Consider the following 24,564-nt stretch of genomic DNA (forward strand, 5'->3'; position numbering starts at 1 on the left):
ACCCATCCCCTAATCCTAAACCGTACGCTAACACTAACCCGTACCCTAACACGTACGCTCACCCTAAACCGTTGTCGTACCCTAACCTGTACCCTAAACCGTCCCCGTCCCCGTCCCCTAACCCTAACCCTAACCCTAACCCTAACCCTAACCCTTATCCGAAGCCTTACCCTCACCCGTCCCCTAATCCTAACTCGTACGCTAACACTAACCCGTACCCTAACACGTACGCTCACCCTAAATCTTTGTCGTACCCTAACCTGTACCCTAAACCGTCCCCGAACACTAACCCTTACCCTAACCCTAACCCTAACCCTAACACTTACCCGAAGCCTTACCCTCACCCGTCCCCTAATCCTAACCCATACGCTAACACTAACCCGTACCCTAACACGTACGCTCACCCTAAACCGTTGTCGTACCCTAACCTGTACCCTAAACCGTCCCCGTCCCCTAACCCTAAGCCTAACCCTAACCCTCACCCTTACCCGAAGCCTTACCCTCACCCGTCCCCTAATCCTAACCCGTACGCTAACACTAACCCGTAACCTAACACGTACGCTCACCCTAAACCGTTGTCCTAGCCTAACCTGTACCCTAAACCGTCCAGTCCCCTAACCCTAACCCTAACCCTAACCCTTACCCGAAGTCTTACCCTCACCCTTCCCCTAATCCTAACCCGTACGCTAACACTAACCCGTACCCTAACACGTACGCTCACCCTAAATCGTTGTCGTACCCTAACCTGTACCCTAAACCGTCCCCGTACCCTAACCCTAACCCTAACCCTAACCCTAACCCTAAAACTTACCCGAAGCCTTACCCTCACCCGTCCCCTAATGCTAACCCGTACGCTAACACTAACCCGTACCCTAACACGTACGCTCACCTTAAACCGTTGTCGTACCCTAACCTGTACCCTAAACCGTCCCCGTCCCCTAACCCTAACCCTAACCCTAACCCTAACCCTTACCCGAAGCCTTACGCTCACCCGTCCCCTTATCCTAACCCGTACGCTAACACTAACCCGTATCCTAACACGTACGCTCACCCTAAACCCTTGTCGTACACTAACCTGTACCCTAAACCGTCCCCGTCCCCTAACCCTAACCCTAACCCTAACCCTAACCCTTACCCGAAGCCTTACCCTCACCCGTCACCTAATCCTAACCCGTACGCTAACACTAACCCATACCCTAACACGTACGCTCACCCTAAACCTTTGTCGTACCCTAACCTGTACCCTAAACCGTCCGCGTCCCCTAACCCTAACCCTAACCCTGACCCTAACCCTTACCCGAAGCCTTACCCTCATCCGTCCCCTAATCCTAACCCGTACGCTAACACTAACCCGTACCCTAACACGTACGCTCACCCTAAACCGTTGTCGTACCCTAACCTGTACCCTAAACCGTCCCCGTCCCCTAACCCTAACCCTAACCCTTACCCGAAGCCTTACCCTCACCCGTCCCCTAATCCTAACCCGTACTCTAACACTAACCCGTACCCTAAAACGTACGATCAACCTAAACCGTTGTCGTACCCTAACCTGTACCCTAAACCGTCCCCGTCCCCTAACCCTAACCCTAACCCTAACGCTTACCCGAAGCCTTACCCTCACACGTCCCCTAATCCTAACCCGTACGCTAACACTAAACCGTACCCTAACACGTACGCTCACCCTAAACCGTTGTCGTACACTAACCTGTACCCTAAACCGGCGCCGTCCCGGTCCCCGTCCCCGTCCCCTAACCCTAACCCTAACCCTTACCCGAAGCCTTACCCTCTCCCGTCCCCTAATCCTAACCCGTACGCTAACACTAACCCGTACCCTAACACGTACGCTCACCCTAAACTGTTGTCGTACCCTAACCTGTACCCTAAACCGTCCCTGTCCCCGTCCCGTAACCCTAACCCTAACCCTAACACTAACCCTAACCCTTACCCGAAGCCTTACCCTCACCCGTCCCCTAATCCTAACCCGTACGCTAACACTAACCCATACCCTAACACGTACGCTCACCCTAACTCGTTGTCATATCCTAACCTGTACCCTAAACCGTCCCCGTCCCCTAACCCTAACCCTAACCCTAACCCTATCCCTTACCCGAAGCCTTACCCTCACCCGTCCCCTAATCCTAACCCGTACGCTAACACTAACCCGTACCCTAACACGTACGCTCACCCTAAATCGTTGTCGTACCCTAAACTGTACCCTAAACCGTCCCCGTCCCCTAACCCTAACCCTAACCCTAACACTTACCCGAAGCCTTACACTCACCCGTCCCCTAATCCTAACCCGTACGCTAACACTAACCCGTACCCTAACACGTACGCTCACCCTAAACCGTTGTCGTACCCTAACCTGTACCCTAAACCGTCCCCGTCCCCTAACACTAACCCTAACTCTAACCCTAACCCTTACCTGAAGCCTTACCCTGACCCGTCCCCTAATCCTAATCCGTACGCTAACACTAACCCGTACCCTAACACGTACGCTCACCCTAAACCGTTGTCGTACTCTAACCTGTACCCAAAACCATCCCCGTCCCCGTCCCCTAACCCTAACCCTAACCCTAACCATAACCTTTACCCGAAGCCTTACCCTCACCCGTCCCCTAATCCTAACCCGTACGCTAACACTAACCCGTACCCTAACACGTTCGCTTACCCTAAATCGTTGTCGTACCCTCACCTGTACCCTAAACCGTCCCCATCCCCGTCCCCTATCCCTAACCCTAACCCTTACCCAAAGCCTTACCCTCACCCGTCCCCTAATCCTAACCCGTACGCTAACACTAACCCGTACCCTAACACGTACGCTCACCCTAAACCGTTGTCGTAGCCTAACCTGTACCCTAAACCGTCCCCGTCCCCTAACCCTAACCTTAACACTAACCCTAACCCTTACCCGAAGCCTTACCCTCACCCGTCCCCTAATCCTAACCCGTACGCTAACACTAACCCGTACCCTAACACGTACGCTCACCCTAAATCTTTGTCGTACCCTAACCTGTACCCTAAACCGTCCCCATACCCTAACCCTAACCCTAACCCTAACCCTTACCCGAAGCCTTACACTCACCCGTCCCCTAATCCTAACCCGTACGCTAACACTAACCCGTACCCTAACACGTACGCTCACACTAAACCGTTGTCGTACCCTAATCTGTACCCTAAACCGTCCCCGTCCCCTAAACCTAACCCGAACCCTAACCCTAACCCTAACCCTTACCCAAAGCCTTACCCTCACCCGTCGCCTAATCCTAACCCGTACGCTAACCTTAACCCGTACCCTAACACGTACGCTCACCCTAAACCGTTGACGTACACTAACCTGTACCCTAAACCGTCCCCGTCCCCTAACCCTAACCCTAACCCTAACCCTAACCCTAACCCTAACCCTAACCCTTACCCGAAGCCTTACACTCACCCGTCCCCTAATCCTAACCCGTAAGCTAACACTAACCCGTACCCTAACAAGTACGCTCACCCTAAACTGTTGTCGTACCCTAACCTGTACCCTAAACCGTCCCCGTCCCCGTCCCCAACCCTAACCCTAACCCTAACCCTATCCTTTACCCGAAGCCTTACCCTCACCCGTCCCCTAATCCTAACCCGTACGCTAACACTAACCCGTACCCTAACACGTACGCTCACCCTAAACCGTTGTCGTACCCTAACCTGTACCCTAAACCGTCCCCGTCCCCGTCCCCGTCCCCGTCCCCTAACCCTAACCCTTACCCGAAGCCTTACCCTCACCCGTCCCCTAATCCTAACCCGTACGTTAACACTAACCCATACCCTAACATGTACGCTCGCGCTAAACAGTTGTCGTACCCTAACCTGTACCCTAAACCGTCCCTGTCCCCGTCCCCTAACCCTAACCCTAACCCTAACCCTAACCCTAACCCTTACCCGAAGCCTTACCCTTACCCGTCCCCTAATCCTAACCTGTACGCTAACAGTAACCCCTACCCTAACACGTACGCTCACCCTAAACCGTTGTCGTAGCCTAACCTATACCCTAAACCGTCGCCGTCCCCTAACCCTAACCCTAACCCTAACCCTTACCCGAAGCCTTACCCTCACCCGTCCCCTAATCCTAACCCGTACGCTAACACTAACCCGTACCCTAACACGTACGCTCACCCTAAAACATTGTCGTACCCTAACCTGTACCCTAAACCGTCCCCGTACCCTAACCCTAACCGTAACCCTAACCCTAACCCTAACCCTTACCCGAAGCCTTACCCTCACCCGTCCCCTAATCCTAACCCGTACGCTAACACTAACCCGTACCCTAAACGTACGCTCACCCTAAACCGTAGTCCTACACTAACCTGTACCCTAAACCGTCCCCGTCCCTGTCCCCGTCCCCTAAACCTAACCCTAACCCTAACCCTAACCCTTACCCGAAGCCTTACCCTCACCCGTCCCCTAATCCTAACCCGTACGCTAACACTAACCCGTACCCTAACACGTACGCTCACCCTGAACCGTTGTCATACCCTAACCTGTACCCTAAACCGTCCCCGTCCCCTAACCCTAACCCTAACCCTAACCCTAACCCTAACCCCAACCCTAACCCTTACCCTCAACCGTCCCCTAATCCTAACCTGTACGCTAACACTAACCCGTACCCTAACACGTAAGCTCACCCTAAACCGTTGTTGTACCCTAACCTGTACCCTAAACCGTCCCAGTACCCGTCCCCGTCCCCTAACCCTAACCCTAATCCTTACCCGAAGCCTTACCCTCACCCGTCCCCTAATCCTAACCCGTACGATAACACTAACCCGTACCCTAACACGTACGCTCAACCTAAACAGTTGTCGTACCCTAATCTGGACCCTAAACCGTCCCCGTCCCCGTCCCCTAACCCTAACCCTAACCCTAACCCGTCCCCGTCCCCGTCCCCGTCCCCTAACCCTAACCCTTACCCGAAGCCTTACCCTCACCCGTCCCCTAATCCTAACCCGTACGCTAACACTAACCCATACCCTAACCTGTACCCTAAACCGTCCCTGTCCCCGTCCCCTAACCCTAACCCTAGCCCTAACCCTAACCCTAACCCTTACCCGAAGCCTTACCCTCACCCGTCCCCTAATCCTAAACCGTACGCTAACACTAACCCGTACCCTAACACGTACGCTCACCCTAAAACGTTGTCGCAGCCTAACCTGTACCCTAAACCGTCCCCGTCCCCTAACCCTAACCCTAACCCTATCCCTAACCCTTACCCGAAGCCTTACCCTCACCCGTCCCCTAATCCTAACTCGTACGCTAACACTAACCCGTACCCTAACACGTACGCTCACCCTAAATTGTTGTCGTACCCTAACCTGTACCCTAAACCGTCCCCGAACACTAACCCTAAACCTAACCCTAACCCTAACACTTACCCGAAGACTTACACTCACCCGTCCCCTAATCCTAAACCGTACGCTAACACTAACCCGTACCCTAACACGTACGCTCACCCTAAACCTTTGTCGTACCCTAACCTGGACCCTAAACCGTCCCCGTCCCCGTCCCCTAACCCTAACCCTAACCCGAACCCGTCCCCGTCCCCGTCCCCGTCCCCTAACCCTAACCCTAAACCTTACCCGAAGCCTTACCCTCACCCGTCCCCTAATCCTAACCCGTACGCTAACACTAACCCATACCCTAACCTGTACCCTAAACCGTCCCTGTCCCCGTCCCCTAACCCTAACCCTAGCCCTAACCCTAACCCTAACCCTTCCCCGAAGCCTTACCCTCACCCGTCCCCTAATCCTAAACCTTACGCTAACACTAACCCGTACCCTAACACGTACGCTCACCCTAAAACGTTGTCGCAGCCTAACCTGTACCCTAAACCGTCCCCGTCCCCTAAACCTAACCCTAACCCTATCCCTAACCCTTACCCGAAGCCTTACCCTCACCCGTCCCCTAATCCTAACTCGTACGCTAACACTAACCCGTACCCTAACACGTACGCTCACCCTAAATCGTTGTCGTACCCTAACCTGTACCCTAAACCGTCCCCGAACACTAACCCTAACCCTAACCCTAACCCTAACACTTACCCGAAGACTTACCCTCACCCGTCCCCTAATCCTAACCCGTACGCTAACACTAACCGGTACCCTAACACGTACGCTCACCCTAAACCGTTGTCGTACCCTAAAGTGTACCCTAAACTGTCCCCGTCCCCTAAACCTAACCCTAATCCTAACCCTAACCCTTACCCGAAGCCTTACCCTCACCCGTCTCCTAATCCTAACCCGTACGCTAACACTAACCCGTAACCTAACACGTACGCTCACCCTAAACCGTTGTCGTAGCCTAACCTGTACCCTAAACCGTCCCGTCCCCTAACCGTAACCCTAACCCTAACCCTTACCCGAAGTCTTACACTCACCCGTCCCCTAATCCTAACCCGTACGCTAACACTAACCCGTACCCTAACACGTACGCTCACCCTAAATCGTTGTCGTACCCTAACCTGTACCCTAAACCGTCCCCGTACCCTAACCCTAACCCTAACCCTAACCCAAACCCTAACACTTACCCGAAGCCTTACCCTCACCCGTCCCCTAATCCTAACCCGTACGCTAACACTAACCCGTACCCTAACACGTACGCTCACCCTAAACCGTTTTCGTACCCTAACCTGTACCCTAAACCATCCCCGTCCCCGTCCCCTAACCCTAACCCTAACCCTAACCCTTACCCGAAGCCTTACCCTGACCCGTCCCCTAATCCTAACCTGTACGCTAACACTAACCTGTACCCTAACACGTACGCTCACCCTAAACCTTTGTCGTACCCTAACCTGTACCCTAAACCGTCCGCGTCCCCTAACCCTAACCCTAACCCTAACCCTTACCCGAAGCCTTACCCTCACCCGTCCCATAATTCTACCCCGTACGCTAACACTAAACCGTACCGTAACACGTACGCTCACCCTAAACCGTTGTCGTACCCTAACCTGTACCCTAAAACGTCCCCTTCCCCGTCCCCTAACCCTAACACTTACCCGAAGCCTTACCCTCACCCGTTCCCTAATCCTAACCCGTACGCTAACACTAACCCGTAACCTAACACGTACGCTCACCCTAAACCGTTGTCGTACCCTAACTTCTACCCTAAACCGTCCCCGTCCCCTAACCCTAACCCTAACCCTAACCCTAACCCTTACCCGAAGACTTACCCTCACCCGTCCCCTAATCCTAAACCTTACGCTAACACTAACCCGTATCCTAACACGTAAGCTCACCCTAAACCGTTTTCATACCCTAACCTGTACCCTAAACCGTCCCCGTCCCCTAACCCTAACCCTAACCCTAACCCTAACCCTTACCCGAAGCCTTACCATCACCCGTCCCCTAATCCTATCCCGTACGCTAACACTAACCCGTACCCTAACACGTACTCTCACCCTAAATCGTTGTCGTACACTAACCTGTACCCTAAACCGTCCCCGTACCCTAACCCTAACCCTAACCCTAACCCGAACCCTAACACTTACCCGAAGCCTTACCCTCACCAGTCCCCTAATCCTAACCCGTACGCTAACACTAACCCGTACCCTAACACGTACGCTCACCCTAAACTGTTGTCGTACCCTAACCTGTACCCTAAACCGTCCCCGTCCCCGTCCCCGTCCCCGTCCCCTAACCCTAACCCTTACCCGAAGCCTTACCCTCACCCGTCCCCTAATCCTAACCCGTACGCAACACTAACCCATACCCTAACATGTACGCTCACCCTAAAACGTTGTCGTACCCTAACCTGTACCCTAAACCGTCCCTGTCGCCGTCCCCTAACCCTAACCCTAACCCTAACACTAACCCTTACCCGAAGCCTTACCCACACCCGTCCCCTAATCCTAACCCGTACGCTAACACTATCCCGTACCCTAACACGTACGCTCACCCTAAACCGTTGTCGTAGCCTAACCTGTACCCTAAACCGTCCCCGTCCCCTAACCCTAACCCTAACCCTAACCCTAACCCTTACCCGAAGCCTTAACCTCACCCGTCCCCTAATCCTAACTCGTACGCTAACACTAACCCGTACCCTAACACGTACGCTCACCCTAAATCGTTGTCGTACCCTAACCTGTACCCTAAACCGTACCCGAACCCTAACCCTAACCCTAACCCTAACCCTAACACTTACCCGAAGCCTTACCCTCACCCGTCCCCTAATCCTAACCCGTACTCTAACACTAACCCGTACCTTAACACGTACGCTCACCATAAACCGTTGTCGTACCCTAACCTGTACCCTAAACCGTCCCCGTCCCCTAACCCTTACCCTAACCCTAATCCTAACCCTTACCCGAAGCCTTACCCTCACCCGTCCCCTAATCCTAACCCGTACGCTAACACTAACCCGTAACCTAACACGTACGCTCACCCTAAACCGTTGTCGTAGCCTAACCTGTACCCTAAACCGTCCCGTCCACTAACCCTAACCCTAACCCTAACCCTTACCCGAAGCCTTACCCTCACCTGTCCCATAATCCTAACCCGTACGTTAACACTAACCCGTACCCTAACACGTACGCTCACCCTAAATCGTTGTCGTACCCTAACCTGTACCCTAAACCGTCCCCGTACCCTAACCCTAACCCTAACCCTAACCCTAACCCTAAAACTTACCCGAAGCCTTACCCTCACCCGTCCCCTAATCCTAAACCGTACGCTAACACTAACCCATACCCTAAGACGTACACTCACCTTAAACCGTTCTCGTACCCTAACCTGTACCCTAAACCGTCCCCGTCCCCTAACCCTAACCCTAACCCTAACCCTAACCCTTACCCGAAGCCTTACCCTCACCCGTCCCTTTATCCTAACCCGTACGCTAACACTAACCCGTACCCTAACACGTACGCTCACCCTAAATCGTTGTCGTACCCTAACCTGTACCCTAAACCGTCCCCGTCCCTGTCCCCGTCCCCTAACCCTAACCCTAACCCTTACCCGAAGCCTTACCCTCACCCGTCCCCTAATCCTAACCCGTATGCTAACACTAACCCATACCCTAACATGTACGCTCACCCTAAACCGTTGTCGTACCCTAACCTGTACCCTAAACCGTCCCTGTCCCCGTCCCCTAACCCTAACCCTAACCCTAAACCTAACCCTAACCCTTACCCAAAGCCTTACCCTCACCCGTGCCCTAATCCTAACCCGTACGCTAACACTAACCCGTACCCTAACACGTACGCTCACCCTAAACCGTTGTCGTAGCCTAACCTGTACCCTAAACCGTCACCGTCCCCTAACCCTAACCCTAACCCTAACCCTTACCCGAAGCCTTACCCTCACCCGTCCCCTAATTCTAACCCGTACGCTAACACTAACCCGTACCCTAACACGTACGCTCACCCTAAATCGTTGTCGTACCCTAACCTGTACCCTAAACCGTCCCCGTACCCTAACCCTAACCCTAACCCTAACACTTACCCGAAGACTTACCCTCACCCGTCCCCAAATCCGAACCCGTACGCTAACACTAACCCGCACCCTAACACGTACGCTCACCCTAAACCGTTGTCGTACCCTAACCTGTACCCTAAACCGTCCCCGTCCCCTAACACTAACCCTAACCCTAACCCTAACCCTTACCCGAAGCCTTACACTCACCCGTCCCCTTATCCTAACCCGTACGCTAACACTAAGCCATACCCTAACACGTACGCTCACCCTAAACCGTTGTCGTACCCTAACCTGTACCCTAAACCGTCCCCGTCCCCTAACACTAACCCTAACCCTAACCCTAACCCTTACCCGAAGCCTTACCCTGACCCGTCCCCTAATCCTAACCCGTACGCTAACACTAACCCGTACCCTAACACGTACGCTCACACTAAACCGTTGTCGTACCCTAACCTGTACCCTAAACCGTCCCCGTCACCGTCCCCTAACCCTAACCCTAACCTTGACCTGAAGCCTTACCCTCACCCGTCCCCTAATACTAACACGTACGCTAACACTAACCCGTACCCTAACACGTACGCTTACCCTAAATCGTTGTCGTACCCTCACCTGTACCCTAAACCGTCCCCGTCGCCGTCCCCATCCCCGTCCACTAACCCTAACCCTAACCCTTACCTGAAGCCTTACCCTCACCCGTCCCCTAATCCTAACCCGTACGCTAACACTAACCCGTACCCTAACACGTACGCTCACCCTAAACCGTTGTCGTAGCCTAACCTGTACCCTAAACCATCCCCGTCCCCTAACCCTAACCCTAACACTAACCCTAAACCTTACCCGAAGCCTTACCCTAAACCGTCCCCTAATCCTAACCCGTACGCTAACACTAACCCGTACCCTAACACGTACGCTCACCCTAAATCGTTGTCGTACCCTAACCTGTACCCTAAACCGTCCCCGTACCCTAACCCTAACCCTAACCCTAACACTTAGCCGAAGCCTTCCCCTCACCCATCCCCTAATCCTAACCCGTACGCTAACACTAACCCGTACCCTAACACGTACGCTCACCCTAAATCGTTGTCGTAGCCTAACCTGTACCCTAAACCGTCCCCGTACCATAACCCTAACCCTAATCCTAACACTAACCCTAACCCTTACCCGAAGCCTTACCCTCACCCGTCCCCTAATCCTAACCCGTACGCTAACACTAACCCGTACCCTAACACGTACGCTCACCCTAAATCGTTGTCGTACCCTAACCTGTACCCTAAACCGTCCCCGTACCCTAACCCTAACCTTAACCCTAACACTAACACTTACCCGAAACCTTACCCTCACCCGTCCCCTCATCCTAACCCGTACGCTAACACTAACCCGTACCCTAACACTTACGCTCACCCTAAACCGTTGTCGTACCCAACCTGTACCCTAAACCGTCCCCGTCAACTAACCCTAACCCTAACCCTAACACTAACCCTTACCCGAAGCCTTACCCTCACCCGTCTCCTAATCCTAACCCGTACGCTAACACTAACCAGTACCCTAACACGTACGCTCACCCTAAACTGTTGTCGTACCCTAAACTGTACCCTAAACCGTCCCCGTCCCCTAACCCTAACCCTAGTCCTAACCCTAACCCTTACCCGAAGCCTTACACTCAGCCGTCCCCTAATCCTCACCCGTACGCTAACACTAAACCATACCCTAACACGTACGCTCACCCTAAACCGTTGTCGTACCCTAATCTGTACCCTAAACCGTCCCCGTTCCCTAACCCTAACCCTAAACCTAACCCTAACCCTTTCCCGAAGCCTTACCCTCACCCGTGCCCTAATCCTGACCCGTACGCTAACACTAACCCGTACCCTAACACGTACGCTCACCCTAAACCGTTGACGTACACTAACCTGTACCCTAAACCGTCCCCGTCCCCTAACCCTAACCCTAACCCTAACCCTAAACCTAACCCTTACCCGAAGTCTTACACTCACCCGGCCCCTAATCCTAACCCGTAAGCTAACACTAACACGTACCCTAACACGTACGCTCACCCTAAACTGTTGTCGTACCCTAACCTGTATCCTAAACCGTCCACGTCCCCGTCCCCAACCCTAACCCTAACCCTAACCCTAACCTTTACCCGAAGCCTTACCCTCACCCGTCCCCTAATCCTATCCCGTACGCTAACACTAACCCGTACCCTAACACGTACGCTCACCCTAAATCATTGTCGTACCCTAACCTGTACCCTAAACCGTCCCCGTCCCCGTAACCCTAACCGTCCCCGTACCCCTAACCCTAACCCTTACCCGAAGCCTTACCCTCACACGTCCCCTAATACTAACCCGTACGCTAACACTAACCCGTACCCTAACACGTACACTCACCCTAAACCGTTGTCGTACCCTAACCTGTACCCTAAACCATCCCTGTCCCCGTCCCCTAACCCTAACCCTAACCCTAACCCTAACCCTTACCCGAAGCCTTACCCTCACCCGTCCCCTAATCCTAACCCGTACGCTAACACTAACCCGTACCCTAACACGTACGCTCACCCTAAACCGTTGTCGTACCCTAACCTGTACCCTAAACCGTCCCCGTCCCCTAACCCTAACCCTAACCTAACCCTAACCCTAACCCTTACCCGAAGCCTTACCCTCACCCGTCCCCTAATCCTAACCCGTACGCTAACACTAACCCGTACCCTAACACGTACGCTCACCCTAAATCATTTTCGTACCCTAACCTGTACCCTAAACCGTCCCCGTACCCTAACCCTAACCCCTAACCCTAACCCTAACACTTACCCGAAGCCTTACTCTCACCCGTCCCCTAATCCTAACCCGTACGCTAACACTAACCCGTACCCTAACACGTACGCTCACTCTAAACCGTTGTCATACCCTAACCTGTACCCTAAACCGTCCCCGTGCCCGTCCCCTAACCCTAACCCTAACCCTAACACTTACCCGAAGCCTTACCCTCACCCTTCCCCTAATCCTAACCCGTACGCTAACACTAGCCCGTACCCTAACACGTACGCTCACCCTAAACCGTTGTCGTACCCTAACCTGTACCCTAAACCGTCCCCGTCCCCGTAACCCTAACCCTAACCCTAACCCTAACCCTAACCTTTACCCGAAGCCTTACCCTCACCCGTCCCCTAATCCTAACCCGTACGCTAACACTAACCCGTACCCTAACACGTACGCTCACCCTAAACCGTTGTCGTACCCTAACCTGTACCCTAAACCGTCCCCGTCCCCGTCCCCTAACCCTAACCCTAACCCTAACCCTTACCCGAAGCCTTACCCTCACCCGTCCCCTAATCCTAACCCGTACGCTAACACTAACCCGTACCCTAACACGTACGCTCACCCTAAACCGTTGTCGTACCCTAACCTGTACCCTAAACCGTCCCCGCCCCTAACCCTAACCCTAACCCTAACCCTAACCCTAACCCTTACCCGAAGCCTTACCCTCACCCGTCCCCTAATCTAACCCGTACGCTAACACTAACCCGTACCCTAACACGTACGCTCACCCTAAACCGTTGACGTACACTCACCTGTACCCTAAACCGTCCCCGTCCCCTAACCCTAACCCTAACCCTAACCCTAAACCTAACCCTTACCCGAAGCCTTACACTCACCCGTCCCCTAATCCTAACCCGTAAGCTAAAACTAACCCATACCCTAACACGTACGCTCACCCTAAACTGTTGTCGTACCCTAACAAGTACCCTAAACCGTCCACGTCCCCATCCCCAACCCTAACCCTAACCCTAACCCTAACCTTTACCCGAAGCCTTACCCTCACCCGTCCCCTAATCCTAACCCGTACGCTAACACTAACCCATACCCTAACATGTACGCTCACGCTAAACCGTTGTCGTACCCTAACCTGTACCCTAAACCGTCCCCGTCCCCGTCCCCGTCCCCTAACCCTAACCCTTACCCGAAGCCTTACCCTCACCCGTCCCCTAATCCTAACCCGTACGCTAACACTAACCCGTACCCTAACACGTACGCTCACCCTAAACTGTTGTCGTACACTAACCTGTACCCTAAACCGCCCCCGTCCCCTTCCCCGTCCCCTAAACCTAACCCTAACCCTTACCCGAAGCCTTACCCTCACCCGTCCCCTAATCCTAACCCTTACGCTAACACTAACCCGTACCCTAACACGTACGCTCACCCTAAACCGTTGTCGTACCCTAACCTGTACCCTAAACCGTCCCCGTCCCCTAACCCTAACCCTAACCCTAACCCTTACCCTCACCCGTCCCCTAATCCTAACCTGTACGCTAACACTAACCCGTACCCTAACACGTAAGCTCACCCTAAACCGTTGTTGTACCCTAACCTGTACCCTAAACCGTCCCCGTCCCCGTCCCCTAACCCTAACCCTAACCCTTACCCGAAGCCTTACCCTCACCCGTTCCCTAATCCTAACCCGTACCCCAACACTAAACCGTACCCTAACACGTACGCTCACCCTAAACCGTTGTCGTACCCTAACCTGAACCCTAAACCGTCCCCGTCCCCTAACCCTAACCCTAACCCTAACCCTAACCCTTACCCGAAGCCTTACACTCACCCGTCCCATAATCCTCACGCGTACGCTAACACTAACCCGTACCCTAACACGTACGCTCACCCTAAACCGTTGTCGTACCATAACCTGTACCCTAAACCGTCCCCGTCCCCTAACCCTAACCCTAAACCTAACCCTAACCCTAACCCTTACCCTCACCCGTCCCCTAATCCTAACCCGTAAGCTAACACTAACCCGTACCCTAACACGTACGCTCACCCTAAACCGTTGTCGTACCCTAACCTGTACCCTAAACCGGCCCCGTCCCCTAACCCTAACCCTAACCCTTTCCCGAAGCCTTAACCTCACCCGTCACCTAATCCTAACCCGTACGCTAACACTAACCCATACCGTAACACGTACGCTCACCCTAAACCGTTGTCGTACCCTAACCTGTACCCTAAACCGTCCCCGTCCCCTAACCCTAACCGTAACCATAACCCTAACCCTAACCCTTACCCGAAGCCTTACCCTCACCCGTCCCCTTATCCTAACCCGTACACTAACACTAACCCGTACCCTAACACGTACGCTCACCCTAAACCGTTGACGTACCATAACCTGTACCCTAAACGGTCCCCGTCCCCTAACCCTAACCCTAACCCTAACCCTAACCCTTACCCGAAGCCTTACACTCACCCGTCCCCTAATCCTAACCCGTACACTAACACTAACCCGTACCCTAACACGTACGCTCACCCTAAACCGTTGTCATACCCTAACCTGTACCCTAAACCGTCCCCGTCCCCTAACCCTAACCCTAACACTAACACTAACCCTAATCCTTACCCGAAGCCTTACACTCACCCGTCCCCTAATCCTAACCCGTACGCTAACACTAACCCGTACCCTAACACGTACGCTCACCCTAAACCGTTGTCGTACACTAACCTGTACTATAAACGGTCCCCGTGCCCATCCCCTAACCCTAAGCCTAACCCTAACCCTCACCCTTACCCGAAGCCTTACCCTCACCCTTCCCCTAATCCTAACCCGTACGCAAACACTAACCCGTACCCTAACACGTACGCTCACCCTAAACCGTTGTCGTACACTAATCTGTACCCTAAACCGTCCCCGTCCCCTATCCCTAACCCTAACCCTAACCCTAACCCTTACCTGAAGCCTTACCCTCACCCGTCCCCAATCCTAACCCGTACGCTAACACTAACCCGTACCCTAACACGTACGCTCTCCCTAAACAGTTGTCGTACCCTAACCTGTACCCTAAACCGTCCATGTCCCCTAACCCTAACTCTAACACTAACCCTAACCCTAACCCTTACCTGAAGCCTTACCGTAACCCGTTCCCTAATCCTAACCCGTACCCTAACACTAACCTGTACCCTAACACATACGCTCACCCTAAACCGTTGTCGTACCCTAACCTGTACCCTAAACCGTCCCCGTCCCCTTAACCTAACCCTAACCCTAACCCTTACCCGAAGCCTTACCCTAAACCGTCCCCCAATCCTAACCCGTACGCTAACACTAACACGTACCCTAACACGTACGCTCACCCTAAACCATTGTCGTACGCTAAACTGTACCCTAAACCGTCCCCGTACCCGTCCCCTGACCCTAACCCTAACCGTAACCCTAACCCTAACCCTTACCCAAAGCCTTACCCTAACCCTTCCCCTAATCCTAAACTGCACGCTAACACGAACCCTTACCCTAACACGTACGTTCACCCTAAACCGTTGTCGTACCTAACATGTACCCTAAACAGTCCCCGTCCCCGTGCCCGTCCCCTAACCCTAACCCTAACCCTAACCCTTACCCGAAGCCTTACCTTAACCCGTCCCCTAATCCTAACCCGTACACTAACACTAACCTGTACCCTAACACGTACGCTCACCCTAAACCGTTCTTGTACACTTACCTGTAACCTAAACCGTCCCCGTCCCCTTCCCCGTCCCCTAACCCTAACCCTAACCCTAACCCTTACCCGAAGCCTTACCCTAACCCATCCACTAATCCTAACCCGTACGCTAACAGTAACCCATACCCTAACACGTACGCTCTCCCTAAACCGTTGTCGTACCCTAACCTGTACCCTAAACCGTCGCCGTCAACTAACCCTAACCCTAACCCTAACCCTAATCCTAACCCTAACCCTTAGCCGAAGCCTTACCCTAATCCGTCCCCTAATCCTAAACCGTACGCTAACACTAACCTGTACCCTAACACATACGCTCACCCTAAAACGTTGTCGTACACTAATCTGTACCCTAAACCGTCCCCGTCCCCTAACCCTAACCTTAACCCTAACCCTTACCCGAAGCCTTACACTAACCCGTCCCTTAATCCTAACCCGTACGCTAACACTAACACGTACCCTAACACGTACGCTCACCCTAAACCGTTGTCGTACACTAACCTGTACCCTAAACCATCCCCGTCCCCATCCACGTCCCCTAACCCTAACCCTAACCCTAACCGTTACCCGAAGCCTTACACTAATACATCCTATAATCCTAACACGTATGCTACCACTAACCCGTACCCTAACACGTATGCTCACCCTAAACAGTTGTCGTACCCTAACCAGTACCCTAAACTGTCCCCGTCCCCGTGCCCGTCCCCTAACCCTAACCCTAAACCTAACCCTTACCTGAAGCCTTACACTAACCCGTACCTTAATCCTAACCCTTACGCAAACACTAACACCTACCCTAACACGTACGCTCACCCTAAGCAGTTGTCATAGCCTAACCTGCACCCCAAACCGTCCCCGTCCTCTAACCCTAACCCTAACACTAACCTTAACCCTAAACTTTACCCGAAGCCTTACCCTAACCCTTCCCCTAATCCTAAACCGTATGCTAACACTAACCTGTACCCTAACATGTACGCTCACCCTAAACCATTGTCGTACACTAACCTGTACCCTAACCGTTCCCATCCCCTAACCCTATCCCTAACCCTAAACCTAACCCTTACCCGAAGCCTTACCCTAACCGGTCTTCTAATCCTAACCCGTACGCTAACACCAACAGGTACCATAACACGTACGCTCTAGCTAAATCGTTGTCGTGCCCTAACCTGTACCCTAAACCATCCCCGTACCCTAACCCTAACCCTACCACTAACCCTAACCTTAACATTTACCCGAAGCCTTACCCTAACCCGTCCCCTTATCCTAAAACGTACGCTAAAACTAACCTGTACCCTAACACGTATGCTCACGCTAAACCGTTGTCGTACCCTAACCTTTACCCTAAACCATCCACGTCCCCTAACACTAACCCTAACCCTAACCCTTACCCGAAGAATTACCCTAACACGTCCCCTAAACCTAACCCGTACGCTAACACTAACACGTACCCTAACACGTAGGCTCACCGTAAACAGTTGTTGTAACCTAAGCTGTACCCTAAAACGTCCCCGTTACCTAACCCTAACACCAACCCTAACCCTAACCCTTACCCGAAGCCTTACCCTAGCCCGTCCCCTAATCCTAACCCGTACGATAACACTAACCAGTATCCTAACACGTACGCTCTCCCTAAAACGTTGTCGTATGCTAACCTGTACTCTAAACGGTCCCAGTCCCCTGTTAAAGAAATCTGCACTACAATGAAGTCTCACTGCCCCCTGGTCAAAAGGGCCATCTGAAAAAAGTGTAAAATCCAGAAAGGCAGCACAGGCCATGGAGAACAGGGAGCCTTGTTATGCTGATGGGTGGGATGTAAATTGCCAACAGCCACTCTGGAGAAGTGTATTGTGTTTCCTGAAACACCTAAAAAACAAAGCAACGGAGCCTACGGCACTTCCACTTATGGTCCTATAGCTTAGGGAAATTAAAATCAAAAACACACAGCCACCCCAAAGTTTCAGACGGCTCTGTTTACAAGAACCTCGTCTACGGTACAAGTTAAATATCCCAGAAAGCGAAAAATGGATAAAGAAGTTGTGGTACGTACGTACAATGGAATATCACTCACCAATGAAATCTATGTCATCTGGCCCGTCGTGGCATAATGAGTGGATTCAGGTACGATGATTCTAAGTGAAATAAGTCACACAGAAAATGAAACATCATAAGATATCACTAATACACCGAATGTAATCTTGGCTACACATGAACTGAATTACAAAACAGAACAGGGTCTCAAATTTAGAAAACCAACTTATGTTTGCTTAAGGGGAAAGGTGAGTTGGGGTGCTGCATAAAACCAGAGACAGAAATTAGCACAGATACCATTCCATAAGTCAAATATGTAATAGTCAAGACCTACCCCTTGCTCAACGAAATGGGCTAAACACCCTATATTCAACGCCTAGGAATACACCTGACTAGTAAGAATCTTCAAACCCATGGATTTATATGTCTCCATAAGAGAATCAAGCGTGTGTACAGCTGCATGAAGGCAGCAGAGAAAATCCGATAAATCCTATTATCAAAATGAATTACAAAAACAAAAAAGAATGACAGTGAAATAGAGAGCAATTCTTAAATAATTCATTCAGGGCTTGTGATGCAACCTGGATTTACCTCATCTAAACCCAGAGCTGAGTGAGACATAAGGTTGGACACTTCGGGCTGATAGCATTGGTGAGGTTCGATGAGCAAATGCAGACCATTTGAAGTCATACTACATGGTAACCATTCCATGGGTCCCAACTCTCCAGGTTTAAGCGATTCTTCCTTCAGCTAAAGCATGCATGGGAAACCCACAGTATGGTGCACCGTGTGACCGGGAAACATTTTCAAATACATCTCAGTTTTTGTCCCCTTTTACTCGGGTTCACAATTCCAGACACTTTACTAACACTCTCCCCACTTGGAGAGTCAGTGCCTTTAACCTGCTGTTTGGCACAGTTTGCAATTTCTGCGCAAGATGAACAGGAATAGTGAGAACCAATGAGAGACTAGCTGTAGGTGTCTGCACGGGCAAATTTAACGCTCACTTCCCACCAGGAAGAGGAATTAACCAAACGCTCAGCATGCCGTGCCGGAACCAGATTAGGGCCTGAAGCAATCCTTCGGGTTCGTGGCCAGCTCAAAAGAAAGCGATTTGAAGAAAGGAGCTCAGGGGCACTGTAATTCACAAACCTGCAGAGTTATAAATGACAGCTATCGTCCAAAAATATATTGAAGGAAGGCTGCGAAGAGGACTTGAAAGCGGGGCAGAATTGCAGGAAAACGATTTCAGGTGGTGGACTGGAATTGCATTTAAAGCATAGGAAAAGAGGCAGAACGTCGACAATGATGCACTTGGCCAAAAAGGGCGTATGCGTTTTTTCCTGAATATATTCAGGAAAAAACGCATACGCCCTTTTTGGCCAACCAAGCAAGCATGTGAAAGAAATCTGCACTACAATGAAGTCTCACTGCCCCCCGATCAAAAGGGCCATCTGAAAAAAGTGTAAAATCCAGAAATGCAGCACAGGCCATGGAGAACAGGGAGCCTTGTTATGCTGATGGGTGGGATGTAAATTGCCAACAGCCACTCTGGAGAAGTGTATGGTGTTTCCTGAAACACCTAAAAAACAAAGCAATGCAGCATCCGGCACTTCCACATATGGTCCTATAGCTTGGGGAAATTAAAATCAAAAACACACAGCCACCCCAAAGTTTCAGACGGCTCTGTTTACAAGAAACTCGTCTAAGGTACAAGTTAAATGTCCCAGAAAGCGAAAAATGGATAAAGAAGATGTGGTACGTACGTACAATGGAATATCACTCACCAATGAAATCTATGTCATCTGGCCCGTCGTGGCATAATGAGTGGATTCAGGTACGATGATTCTAAGAGAAATAAGTCACACAGAAAATGAAACATCATAAGATATCACTAATACACCGAATGTAATCTTGGCTACACATGAACTGAATTACAAAACAGAACAGGGTCTCAAATTTAGAAAACCAACTTATGTTTGCTTAAGGGGAAAGGTGAGTTTGGGTGCTGCATAAAACCAGAGATAGAAATTAGCACAGATACCATTCCATACGTCAAATATGTAATAGTCAAGACCTACCCCTTGCTCAACGAAATGGGCTAAACACCCTATATTCAACGCCTAGGAATACACCTGACTAGAAAGAATCTTCAAACCCATGGATTTATATGTCTCCATAAGAGAATCAAGCGTGTGTACAGCTGCATGAAGGCAGCAGAGAGAATCCGATAAATCCTATTATCAAAATGAATTACAAAAACAAAACACAATGCCAGTGAAATAGAGAGCAATTCTTAAATAATTCATTCAGGGCTTGTGATGCAACCTGGATTTACCTCATCTAAACCCAGAGCTGAGTGAGACATAAGGTTGGACACTTCGGGCTGATAGCATTGGTGAGGTTCGATGAGCAAATGCAGACCATTTGAAGTCATACTACATGGTACCCATTCCATGGGTACCAACTCTCCAGGTTTAAGCGATTCTTCCTTCAGCTAAAGCATGCATGGGAAACCCACAGTATGGTGCACCGTGTGACCGGGAAACCTTTTCAAATGCATCTCAGGGTTTGTCCCATTTTACTCGGGTTCACAATTCCAGACCATTTATTAACACTCTCCCCACTTGGAGAGTCAGTGCCTTTAACCTCCTGTTTGGCACAGTTTGCAATTTCTGTGCAAGATGAACAGGAATAGGGAGAACCAATGAGAGATTGGTGTAGGTGTCTGCAGGGGCAAATTTAACGCTCATTTCCCACCAGGAAGAGGAATGAACCAAAGGCTCAGCATGCCGTGCCGGAACCAGATTAGGGCCTGAAGCAATCCTGCGGGTTGCGGCTGGCTCATAAGAAAGCGATTTGAAGAAAGGAGCTCAGGGGCAATGTAATTCACAAGCCTGCAGAGTTATAAATAACAGCTATCGTCCAAAAATATATTGAAGGAAGGCTGCGAAGAGGACTTGAAAGCGGGGCAGAATTGCAGGAAAACGATTTCAGGGGGTAGACTGGAATTGCATTTAAAGCATAGGAAAAGAGGCAGAACGTCGACAATGATGCACTTGGCCAAAAAGGGCGTATGCGTTTTTTCCTGAATATATTCAGGAAAAAACGCATACGCCCTTTTTGGCCAACCAAGCAAGCATGTTAAAGAAATCTGCACTACAATGAAGTCTCACTGCCCCCCGGTCAAAAGGGCCATCTGAAAAAAGTGTAAAATCCAGAAATGCAGCACAGGCCATGGAGAACAGGGAGCCTTGTTATGCTGATGGGTGGGATGTAAATTGCCAACAGCCACTCTGGAGAAGTGTATGGTGTTTCCTGAAACACATAAAAAACAAAGCAACGGAGCCTACGGCACTTCCACTTATGGTCCTATAGCTTAGGGAAATTAAAATCAAAAACACACAGCCACCCCAAAGTTTCAGACGGCTCTGTTTACAAGAACCTCGTCTACGGTACAAGTTAAATATCCCAGAAAGCGAAAAATGGATAAAGAAGTTGTGGTACGTACGTACAATGGAATATCAGTCACCAATGAAATCTATGTCATCTAGCCCGTCGTGGCATAATGAGTGGATTCAGGTACGATGATTCTAAGTGAAATACGTCACACAGAAAATGAAACATCATAAGATATCACTAATACACCGAATGTAATCTTGGCTACACATGAACTGAATTACAAAAACAGAACAGGGTCTCAAATTTAGAAAACCAACTTATGTTTGCATAAGGAGAAAGGTGAGTTGGGGTGCTGCATAAAACCAGAGTTAGAAATTAGCACAGATACCATTCCATACGTCAAATACGTAATAGTCAAGACCTACCCCTTGCTCAACGAAATGGGCTAAACACACTATATTCAACGCCTAAGAATACACCTGACTAGTAAGGATCTTCAAACCCATGGATTTATATGTCTCCATAAGAGAATCAAGCGTGTGTACAGCTGCATGAAGGCAGCAGAGAAAATCCGATAAATCCGATTATCAAAATGAATTACAAAAACAAAACACAATGACAGTGAAATAGAGAGCAATTCTTAAAGAATTCATTCAGGGCTTCTGAGGCAACCTGGATTTACCTCATCTACACCCAAAGCTGAATGACACATAAGGTTGGACACTCCGGGCTGATAGCATTGGTGAGGTTCGATGAGAAAATGCAGACCCTTTGAAGTCATACTGCATGGGACCCATTCCATGGGTCCCAACTCTCCAAGTTTAAGGGATTCTTCCTTCAGCTAAAACATGCATGGGAAATCCACAGTATGGTGCGCCGTGTGTCTGGGAAACGTTTTCAAATGCATCTCAGTTTCCGTCCCCTTTTACTCGGGTTCACAATTCCAGACACTTTACTAAAACTCTCCCCACTTGGGTAGTCAGTGCCTTTAACCTGCTGTTTCGCACAGTTTGCAATTTCTGGGCAAGATGAACAGGAATAAGGAGAACCAATGAGAGACTAGCTGTAGGTGTCTGCACGGGCAAATTTAACGATCATTTCCCACCAGGAAGAGGAATTAACCAAACGCTCACCATGCCGTGCCAGAAACAGATTAGGGCCTGAAGCAATCCTGCGGGTTTGCGGCCAGCTCTCAAGAAAGCGATTTGAAGAAAGGAGCTCAGGGGCACTGTAATTCACAAACCTGCAGAGTTATAAATGACAGCTATCGTCCAATAATATATTGAAGGAAGGCTGCGAAGAGGACTTGAAAGCGGGGCAGAATTGCAGGAAAACGATTTCAGGGGGTAGACTGGAATTGCATTTAAAGCATAGGAAAAGAGGCAGAACGTCGACAATGATGCACTTGGCCAAAAAGGGCATATGCGTTTTTTCCTGAATATATTCAGGAAAAAACTCATACGCGCTTTTTGGACAACCAAGCAAGCATGTTAAAGAAATCTGTACTACAATGAAGTCTCACTGCCCCCCGGTCAAAAGGGCCATCTGAAAAAAGTGTAAAATCCAGAAAGGCAGCACAGGCCATGGAGAACAGGGAGCCTTGTTATGCTGATGGTTGGGATGTAAATTGCAAACAGCCACTCTGGAGAAGTGTATGGTGTTTCCTGAAACACCTAAAAAACAAAGCAACGGAGCCTACGGCACTTCCACTTATGGTCCTATAGATTAGGGAAATTAAAATCAAAAACACACAGCCACCCCAAAATTTCAGACGGCTCTCTTCACAAGAACCTCGTCTACGGTACAAGTTAAATATCCCAGAAAGCGAAAAATGGATAAAGAAGTTGTGGTACATACGTACAAAGCAATATCATTCACCAATGAAATCTATGTCATCAGGCCCGTCGTGGCATAATGAGTGGATTCAGGTATGATGATTCTAAGGGAAATAAGTCACACAGAAAATGAAACATCATGAGATATCACTAATACACGGAATGTAATCTTGGCTACACATGAACTGAATTACAAAACAGAACAGGGTCTCAAATTTAGAAAACCAATTTATGTTTGCTTAAGGGGAAAGGTGAGTTGGGGTGCTGCATAAAACCAGAGATAGAAATTAGCACAGATACCATTCCATAAGTCAAATATGTAATAGTCAAGACCAACCCCTTGCTCAACGAGATGGACTAAACACCCTATATTCAACGCCTAGGAATACACCTGACTAGTAAGAATCTTCAAACCCATGGATTTATATGTCTCCATAAGAGAATCAAGCGTGTGTACAGCTGCATGTATTCAGCAGAATGAATCCGATAAATCCCCTTATCAAAATGAATTACAAAAACAAAACACAATGAGAGTGAAATAGAGAGCAATTCTTAAATAATTCATTCAGGGCTTGTGATGCAACCTGGATTTACCTCATCTACACCCAGAGCTGAGTGAGACATAACATTGGACACTTCGGGCTGATAGCATTGGTGAGGTTCGATGAGCAAATACAGACGCTTTGAAGTCATACTGCATGGGACCCATTCCATGGGTCCCAACTCTCCAGGTTTAAGGGATTCTTCCTTCAGCTAAAACATGCATGGGGAACCCAGAGTATGGTGCACCGTGTGACCGGGAAACGTTTTCCAATGCATCTCAGTTCTCGTACCCTTTTACTCGGGTTCACAATTCCAGAGCCTTTACTAACACTCTCCCCACTTGGAGAGTCAGTGCCTTTAACCTGCTGTTTGGCACAGTTTGCAATTTCTGCGCAAGATGAACAGGAATAGGGAGAACCAATAAGAGACTAGCTGTAGGTGTCTGCACGGGCAAATTTAACGCTCATTTCCCACCAGGAAGAGGAATTAACCAAACGCTCATCATGCCAAGCCGGAACCAGATTAGGGCCTAAAGGAATCCTGCGGGTTTGCGGCCAGCTCACAAGAAAGCGATTTGAAGAAAGGAGCTCAGGGGCACTGTAATTCACAAACCTGCAGAGTTATAAATGACAGCTATCGTGCAAAAATATATTGAAGGAAGGCTGCGAAGATGACTTGAAAGCGGGGCAGAATTGCAGGAAAACGATTTCAGGGGGTAGACTGGAATTGCATTTAAAGCATAGGAAAAGAGGCAGAACGTCGACAATGATGCACTTGGCCAAAAAGGGCGTATGCGTTTTTTCCTGAATATATTCAGGAAAAAACGCATACGCCCTTT

Source organism: Delphinapterus leucas, chromosome 6, assembly GCF_059928025.1.
Source record: "Delphinapterus leucas isolate spDelLeu-1000000601 "Yukka" chromosome 6, BTC_Dleu_Yukka2, whole genome shotgun sequence".
Classification (NCBI taxonomy): domain Eukaryota; kingdom Metazoa; phylum Chordata; class Mammalia; order Artiodactyla; family Monodontidae; genus Delphinapterus; species Delphinapterus leucas.